This window comes from Balaenoptera musculus, chromosome 6, assembly GCF_009873245.2.
Source record: "Balaenoptera musculus isolate JJ_BM4_2016_0621 chromosome 6, mBalMus1.pri.v3, whole genome shotgun sequence".
NCBI classification, from domain to species: Eukaryota; Metazoa; Chordata; class Mammalia; order Artiodactyla; family Balaenopteridae; genus Balaenoptera; species Balaenoptera musculus.
The window spans coordinates 53,510,175-53,519,565 of NC_045790.1; the positions used below are offsets into that span (position 1 = coordinate 53,510,175).

General features: G+C 39.7%; 1 long non-coding RNA gene across 1 annotated transcript; it reads left to right on the forward strand.

Moving 5' to 3' along the window:
- The first annotated feature begins 406 nt into the window (after window positions 1–406).
- On the forward strand, window positions 407–9,134 carry LOC118897091. The gene is made up of 3 exons (XR_005020339.1): window positions 407–500; window positions 3,613–3,866; window positions 8,991–9,134. It is a non-coding gene; the product is annotated as an uncharacterized LOC118897091 (long non-coding RNA).
- The last annotated feature ends 257 nt before the right edge of the window (window positions 9,135–9,391 follow it).

The window sequence follows — 9,391 nt, forward strand, 5'->3', positions numbered from 1 at the left end:
CTAATGTCTTTAAGATTATTTTACTCATCTGAGGTTTGATAGATTAGCTCTGTATATGTGATGAGTGCATTCTCCTTGGGGGTATATATTCCGTATATGCTGGGGAAAGCTATTTGCCCAGGGCTAGATTAGCAAGGAACAAGGTGATCGTGGAAAGCCTGTTAATTAATATATATTTAATTTAATTAGTCTGGGCCAGGAAGTTAATATAGAGTACAGTATTAAAAGACATAAAAGTGCTAATTAATAATGAAAAATGAATTTAGATAATCTATGGGATGTTTTTGAAAGTATCCTATTTTTTTCTCTTGTTCTATCCATGGCTCCCCACCTTCCTCCTTCTTCATCCAAATGGCTACTGCTCTGATTGTCCATTATTCGATCAACAGTTAACCCCCAGGAACAGAATCTAGGATTTCCCAGGAAGGCATTATTAGCCTCCTTTCCTGCAAACATTGTGGTGCATCTTGGGAAGAGAAATTCAAATTAGCTACCAAAAGGTAAGATAGAACTGGGGTGCCTGCTCAGACTTGGGTAGGAGGCAAGGAGGGTGGCAGTTTACAACAATTATACTTTACAGTCCTGAAAGGATTAAACACATACACACCCAGTTAATTTGACCCCAGGAGGCATGCAAGCAATTTTCTTCTCCTAAGTAATTCTGTCAAATGTATCCATGTTTTCATTAACTGCTGAAATAATTTTTTCTATTCATTGTAGGGCTATACTGTACTTTCTTTGTGTTAATAAGTATTTATCCTCTTACCTTATACTATTACAATCATTAACTGCAGTGTGTAAATGTACTAGTTATTACTGTCTAATTTTTGTTGAAAAAAGCACAACAAAGGAGTGAAGGTGAAAAAAACATTACATAAAAAGCATGCAGCCAGAGTTTCCTGCCAAGTAGCAGGGCACTGAATTCATGACATTTAGTTTCTGTGCCCAACAGCTATGTCCTATGGTTTTATTGAAAGAGAATACTGATCAGCCCAGGGAAAATAATATTCTTGAGAATTGCACATCTTGGAACTGAAGAAAATGAGAAATTGGAGGGAAACTATCCATGAGGTTCTTTCTGCCTCTCCCTCCCTCCCTCCCTCCCTCCCTCCCTTCCTTCCTTCCTTCCTTCCTCTCCTTTCCATTCCCTCCTTCTTCTTCTTCCTCTTTTTCTTGTTCTTTTTTTAATGGAAACAATTTAACTGTGGACCAGGAAGGCATCAGAAGTAAGATACAGATAAGATAGGGTAGCTTCCGGTCAACAGTATCCATTTGGAAAGTTGGTTACCACACAGAAAAAAATGTACAACGTTAAGAACTAACCATAAGGAAAAGTGAAATTAAATGCTAGTAAGTGATACAAAAAGAATAAGCATTAAGGGGGAACAAATGCATGTATACATGGCTCAGTTACTAAAAAAAAGTCTCATAGCTGTCAAAGCACTTCAGGGATGTTGTGGATAAGCAATGTCTTGAATATGACTCTTTTTTGTACACAATATTTTAAATGAAACAAAATCTGGGGAGAATGTAGCAAGTGCAGCCTTTTCACTATGCAGTATGTTAATGCGTCAGATTGGTTGTGCCGTTGAACAGCTTGAGGGAATGGCAGTATTTTAATAATATTATATGGTAACCTGGCCTTTATAAATCATCTCTGTTTACCTGCAAGATGGTATTAGCTTAAGTACAGAAATGTCATTTCTATAGCTGTATATCACTTGATTTTTATTTGAATGAGCAAGGTAGCATTTAAGTCTTTTTTTAAGGAGAGGAATTAGATTAGATTTGGAGGAGAGGAATGTTGATTATTGAACATAAAAACAGCTGTGACTATGTCTTTGTCAGGGTTGAATGTAGGTTCCAGTAATTCTTATCATTTGATGTTTTTTGACCATGAGAAGGTTGCCTCAATTTCTTACTAGTTGCAACCTAAAGGCAACAATAATGGAGCATCCTGGAAGTATATCTGCAGTCCAGTTTCTTTGTCTTGGATTATTCTAAAAACCGTTTCACACACATTATTTAAAGAAAGGCCATTGGCACAGATGGAGAATCTGAAGCGCAGAAAGGTTGTCTGTGATTAGCTATAAGCCGCACTTATTTATGCTACCTGCACAGGGTATATTCGAAAATTTACATGGTTTTTTTTTTAAATTATTTATTTATTTTTGGCTGTGTTGGGTCTTCGTTTCTGTGCGAGGGCCCTCTCCAGTCATGGCAAGTGGGGGCCACTCTTCATCACGGTGCCCGGGCCTCTCACTATCGCGGCCTCTCCTGTTGCGGGGCACAGGCTCCAGACGCGCAGGCTCAGTAGTTGTGGCTCACGGGCCTAGTTGCTCCGCGGCATGTGGGATCTTCCCAGACCAGGGCTCGAACCCGTGTCCCCTGCATTGGCAGGCGGATTCTCAACCACTGCGCCACCAGGGAAGCCCAATTTACATGTTTTTACTCCATTTTAGTGTTTTTCTTTTTTGCATCAAATAATTTCTGTCTCTGTATAAACAATCTATGTTGTGTTGATCGATGTTAAAAATGCCTTAATCCGAATGTCTCAGGGAAGGCGACAGGCGACAGTGCTGGCTGCCACACACCACCTCTCAACGGCATCCTGTCCAGAAGCACTGCTGTCGGTGTTGTCCACTACAGTGAATTATGCATAACTGGAAGGCTAGTTGTTGGCATGGAAAAAGTGTGACATGTTAGATTAAAATTAAGTATTGAGTAGGTTTCCTCCTAGAGGCATGAATCAGAGAAAAATGCTTCTTTTTCATCAGTGCATCTGGAGGCTTCCCGTTAACGAGTCTTTGCACAAAGGAATCTGTCACAACGTGGCGCAGAACACTGAGTACATCACGCCCGGCTCTGTCCTCCAGTGCTGGTTGGCGTCACAAGGAAGTCCCAGCAGTTCTCGGAAGTGACTTGGTGATGAGAATCTTTCTGTAGACTCTGCTGTTTTTTCCCATGCACCCTTTATGGCCTTCGGTTGAGTGGGGCCTGAACTTAACCCACAGACCCATGAGGGGCAGTCCTAAAGCAAATTACAACAATAGCTATGTCAACCATGAAACAGATGAAAACACCCCCAAACGATGCCCCTTTCCCTTCCTCACTCAGGAAGGCTCAGTGAGCAAGCCCTGGGAGCAAGAACCTACTGAGAGAAGATGAAGGACTAACTAGGAGCCCCTCTGACAGGCCTGGGAAGGGAAGGAAGGAGATACAGTAGCCACTGAGCAAACCAACCAACCTTCTCCGAAAATATCAACTCCAGATTTAACTTGCATTTGTTGGTCAATTTCCTTGTCAGTTCCTTCTTCCCTTTTTTTTTAGTAACACATTGGAAGAGAATGAAAATACGGTCTCTACTTTTCAAAGCAAAGTAAACCAAGCACCAAAAAAGATGTTATTTAGGATATGTCTGTTACAAACTTGGCTCTCCCAAACCGATCCAGTCTTTTCAAGATCCTGGATTAAAATCTCTTCGGTCCTTCTGATATGGTAGCTGACATTAACTTCCGAGGCTTGGCTAGGGATATCAAAGGTCATTTCTTTTGCAGGGATGGGCATGTATCTGGGTGTTTATTTCTCTGCTAACTAGAGGTTCCTTTGCAGATATTGGACTGCTGTCTCTGATGATGTTCCAGTGCCCCCTGAGGGCTTCTAAGTGTAATAAAAGCAGACGAAAAAGCGGCTTCGTATGAAATAATTCACTATGCAGGAACAAAGCTGAATATGGGACTCAAAGGATCTCTGAAGTAAAGATTAACTGCCAGTCATCAGGAAACCTAAAGTCATTTGAAATAAAAGGTGCCACAAGCCAAAAGATAGAAGCCATAAACACATACAATATTAATAAAGCAATTACAGTAAGTGCTATAATGTTCTGCTTTGCAAATCTCTTGCCACTTCAAGAAACATCTGTCCCCGCCACTAGAAATTACTGTTAAAAAAACCAAACCAAACCAAACAAGCTGTGCTTTGTGTTTCAGCTTTTCATTCAGTATCATCAGCCAGTCCACTGCCAAAGCTTCAATACCAATTTAATAGCCTATTCCCTGGGTTGGTTTTCCAACCAATGTAGCCAATTGTACTTATAGTAAGCAGAGGAGCAATTAGCTGATGCACTGCATTGTGCAAACTGCCTGGATCCAATCACGCATAATGTCTCAGGGGAAATTCAAGTGACCAGATGAATCCTTATTTAGTAGAAACTGGCTTGAGCCTGAGCTTCCCCAGATCCTGAAAGTTGTTGGTTCCTTATACTTTTTTAAAATAAATTCTCATGTTTAATTACATTGCACATGTTTGTTACTTTGTTGCTGGTCAGTACACTTCAGACATGCCTGCTAGAGGGAGGAGACATGGTGATGAATGCACACCTTTTCAAAAAACCAGATTGGCCTGAGTTCTATTCCCTATTTGAATGGGAATGGCACAGATTCTCTGAAAGTTGCCTTTCCCACATTTTAAAATAGGAAATTTAATTCCTCCCCATCTCACAGGAGATCAGATGGAAACTTTTCCTGAAAATGCTGTGTATACTGTAGAGAGCCCTAACAGGGTAAGGATTCCCCCATACATGAGCTGTGGTACACTTTATCCTGGAATAGCAACCGTCTCTTAGAAAATAATTGAGAAGAAAGGCAGCCATGTCCCTAAGTAATCACTGACCCTTCCATTGAAAAGAGACACAACAACAAAGCTGAGGGATTCAGGAAACAGGGAATGAAGGTTTGCTTCAATGATGAAGAAAGAGATAAAGGTAGTAATGGTTTCTTAAATGGAAGATTATGACAGAAGATAAATTTCAGACGTCCACTACTTGGGGTTGTAGATCTGAATGAGCAGTTGGGTTAACTGTTCACTCCAGTATTTAAATTAGAAACCCTTAAAGTCTACCTAGGTTTCTTTTTCACACTTATCACAAAGTCCTGATTTAATTGATCACCAACTCTCTCTTCTTGTTATCTGTGTCATAAAATGGGCTTCCTCTTTTTATTCTCCCTCCCACGGACTTTGTTCAAGCCATCTCCATTTTTGCCTAGAGTTCAGTGGCCTGCTGAATGATCTTTCTGCCTGTGGTCTCCTGCTCCTTTGATCTGTTCTCCAAATTGGTAACAGAATGTTTTCCTAAAATTCAGACCTGAGGTGTCATTTCCCCACTTAAGCCTTCTCCATGCCCACTCTCACCTACTGAACAAAGCTTGAGCTCTTTAGGTGGCCTGCTGATCCTTTATGATAGGGCCCTTTGCCTGACTTTTTGTTCCATGTGTCCTAACTCCATACACGGTCCTTTCCTTCCATACTACTTTCAGTTCCTAGAATACAACATTCTTTGGAGCCTGGCAATGCGTTCCTCCTTCATTGTGCATTCTTCACTCTGCACACTTGTCCACAAAGCCAGTCACTTCTTATCCTTTTCTGTCTAGCTTATTAGATAACCTGGTTTGGGTTTGCTGGTCACTTCTCTCTGTACACACCAGCTTTTAGAGTACTGCTCTCAATATATGTGAGATACAGCATCATAACATAGTGGAAAGAAGGGAGCTTTGGAATCAAATTTGGTTTTAAGTCCTAGCTTACAACCTACTATGGCAAATTATTTATACTCTTGGAACCCTAGTTCTCCCATTTGTCAAATAGGAATAAGAATGCCCAAGTTTTGTGAGGATTAGCAATAGCATATATGAAATACCTGATGCTATACTTGACTCATAGTAAGGGCTCTATATATGATAGCCACAGTAGATTATATTGCAATTGCTTTGTTGTCTTCTTCATCTCCTTTAAACTATGACTTTGAAAAAAGGGGTTATATCATCTTATTTTTTCTTGTTCATCATTCTGGCCTCAGTACTTAGCAAAGAGCCTGGCACATAGCAATTGTGTAATAAATATTTGCTCAAAGAATCAACAAAAAATAAAAGGTACGTGAATGGTGAAATCTCTTTGCGAATTCGTACTACAGCAGGATTAGAAATAATGACTTTGATAGTGTCTGTAAATCTCAAGCATATTTAAAACAGCATTTGATTTTCTGGTTCTTGAGCTTTCCTCTGCTGACAAATGAACATGTTTGGAAGCTGTTTCTTCTGAAAGGACAGACTGCTATCAACATGAAATGAAGGCCTGTATATGGTATAATCCCATGTTGTTTTACCGTCTTTCTCAGGTGTTTTGAAAATGGAATCTGGTACCTAAATGGCTCTGAATTTTGACTCTCAGGTGGAACTTTGCATGTGAAGCAGGGAGTGGAAAGAGATAGGAGATGACCGGTCAATTAGAGGCCAGATGGAGGAGTACCTTGCAGTTCACATTTATAACTTGGACATCCCCCTTTCAGGGATTTATTGAAGGATTTAAACAGGGATGTGACAGAACCAGATGTCTGCTTTAGGATTTTATATGGAGGGCGTGTACAGGATGATTCCCAAGGGAGCAAATCTAAAGAACATCAGGAGGTTGTTGAAGAACAAGGGAGATGATGAAGAGCTGAAATAAACAGTGGTCAAGACCAGCTTCAGGGTCATGTGTCCTGTGCAATCACACAAGAAAGCTCCCCGACTTAGAAAGGTCCTGTGCTTGTTTTCATGCTCTGTTGTCATTGTCTTGAAACTTTTAATAATTTTTGGAAAAGGGACCCTGCATTCATTTTGCACTTGGCCCTGCAAATTACTTAACTGGTCCTGGCAGAGGTAGTAGGAGAGAGATCATGATAGATGGTCCAACACTTAGGAAAATAAGTGTTCTGCTCCTCTTTGCTTTTCTGTGTATGTGATTTCCGTGGTGCCCTCAAGTTAACCCCTGCCTGACCCGAGTGAGGTGTGGGTGTTGGGATGAGTGGAATAGAGAAGATTTAAGAATTTGATTATAGTAATATAAAAGAGTAAATACTAAGTCTCTGTCCTTCAATGAGGAAGTTTTGATGTCTCGTCCAGGCAGTGCATAGTCAGGATTGATTAAGGGTAGAAACAATTATCTATGTTCTTCTATCTTTTCCTGATTAAAAAATAGAATTTTATTCTGTGTCCAAAAGAGGGGGTAAAATCATGCAAAAGATATTGGAAGCCTAAGGCCATTTCCTTCTAGCCTGAAGGATTGTGACAGCAGGATATCAGAGAGAGGCCTGAAGGGGACAGCGTCCTCTGGCATTCAGGTTCCCATGCTGGGCACAAGTTCACATGCCCCGAGAACGACACAGAAGTAGTGATGACCGTGAGAGCCTGGTTTCTGCATCTCGGCAGCTGTCATTTTTTCCGGAAGACTGGTGCTTACTCCCTCCCCATGCCCCATTCCGAACAAAACTCCCAAGCTTTGCTGCAGTATTTGACTTCGGAGCAGAAGTGCTGGTACTGATTGAGGTTGAATTTCTTTACAGCCTATTGGGATGGGTGCTTAGAGTCAAATTTAAGTTAATTAAAGAAAACAAGGTGTACTATTTCTGTTACCTAAATAGGAGGTTGCAAATTCATACCTGCTGCATAGACATAAACCACTGTCTGGTACTAAGAAGACAGAAATATTAAGACATAATCTTAATTGCAAGAAACCAGTTCCCTCATCAGACTAGTTTTAAGTATCTGAAATTGCAGCATTATATTCCTTCTTCATGTGTAAGTTTAATAGACCTTCACGTTATTAGGAGTTATACAACCACAATATATGTGAACAGTTACGTATTGTTAAAACTGGTACATTTTGCATTACCTAACTGCCATAGTATGGGGTTTAGCATTATAATGCTCCTTCATACCTTTCTTACAATTTCTTTATGATAACTTTCCCTTTCATCTTTGTGTAATTAGGGAGTATTTATTTTTATGAGATCCTAAAGGAAAATAGTAACTACCAGCATGGGAAATAGATTTATTCCCACTTTCCTTGTTGGTATCCATTTGTGAGGACATTCTAAGCTTGCGCAATTCTTAGTACTTGCAAAGATCAAGAGCATCGTCTCCTGCTGAAGAAGATATGGACCCATCACTTTTTGGTATTAATTATTTTGTGTTTTTTCAAAACCGTATATAAGATTCTAGAAGTGATGCCTCTGTATCTTGATGGTCCCTGCTGCCCAAGTGTTTCAAATGTAGTCCACTGCATTTCTTACAGACAGCTCTAATATAAGTAGGACTAGTATAAGGTTGGCCTGTGAGCAGCTGCTTTTCTGAGAGCTAGCCTACCACTCTTGAAGCCTGCATTAGAACCATATAGCAGTTATTGGCTTCTTGTTATTTGTAATTGCCCCATTGACCTGTAAGCACTAATATTAGTAGATATCTCTCGTTTTTGATTTTTACTTCATTTCCCTGATTTTTGAAATAAAATATCTTCACTCTGGAAAACTTAGGAAATACTTATTGAAGAATTAAAATTGTTTCTCATAAGTTAACTTTTACGTTTTGGCCTGGATTCTTTTATTTTTCCTATAAACTCATAAGTACTTCCCATGAGAGTGTGGTCTGTGCCAGAGATCATTCTAAGGGCTTTACCTTCAGTTAATTTTCACAATGCTATGAATTTTGTAATTTTCAGCATTTTTTGATGAGGAAACAAAGGCTCCGAGTAGTTAACTTGCCCAATGTCACAGAGGAAATAAAGGCAGAGGTAGGATTGGAACCCAGGGCTGGTTCACTGTGAACCAGGAAACAGTAGTGCCTTAGTTTGGGCTTAAAAGGTACATATGTTATGTTGTCTTCATTTTCCCATTAATATTATAATGATATAAATAATTCTGTTTTCATTAAACATTTTCATAAATATCTTTAATAACTGTGAAGCATTCATTATATGGATGTTTTATAATTCATTCAATCAATTTATTTATAAATACTCTCCATGCCATTCCCCAAACAGATCTAGTTTTGCAAGCTTTGTCGTATTGAGTTGATTTAAGTTTAGTAAACTTAGTTATGTATTTCTCTGATGGGGGGAGGTTATTACCTACTCTGGTTAAATTTTAATGTAGATTTTCCAATGCATTTTAATTTTAGGAAATATTACACTGAGGGGAAACTATATCTCATGATGGAAGAAATAATAGGAATCACCCCCGTTGAATCGGTGAGGGAGATGAAGCTGCAGTTCTGTGCTCCCAGACCCGCCCAGCAGATGGCACCTTCCCCGTGGAGACCTAAGTTTCACACTATCTGGTGAGAGCTGCAGTTTTCTTTGAATCATTGTAATTCTGTAGACAAAAAATGTCTTAATTTTGAAGCTCTTGTCACTTCGAATTTGGAAAGATAAAGAACAGTGTGCTAAAATCCAGATATTTCATGCACTGAAAATTGAGGTGAGGTTGGGGTAAAGTACATAGGAATGTCTGGGAAGGGATGGCAGTCGGATTCCTTTCTTCAAAATGCATCACTGCTGGTGCTGGGAAAACTGGACAGCT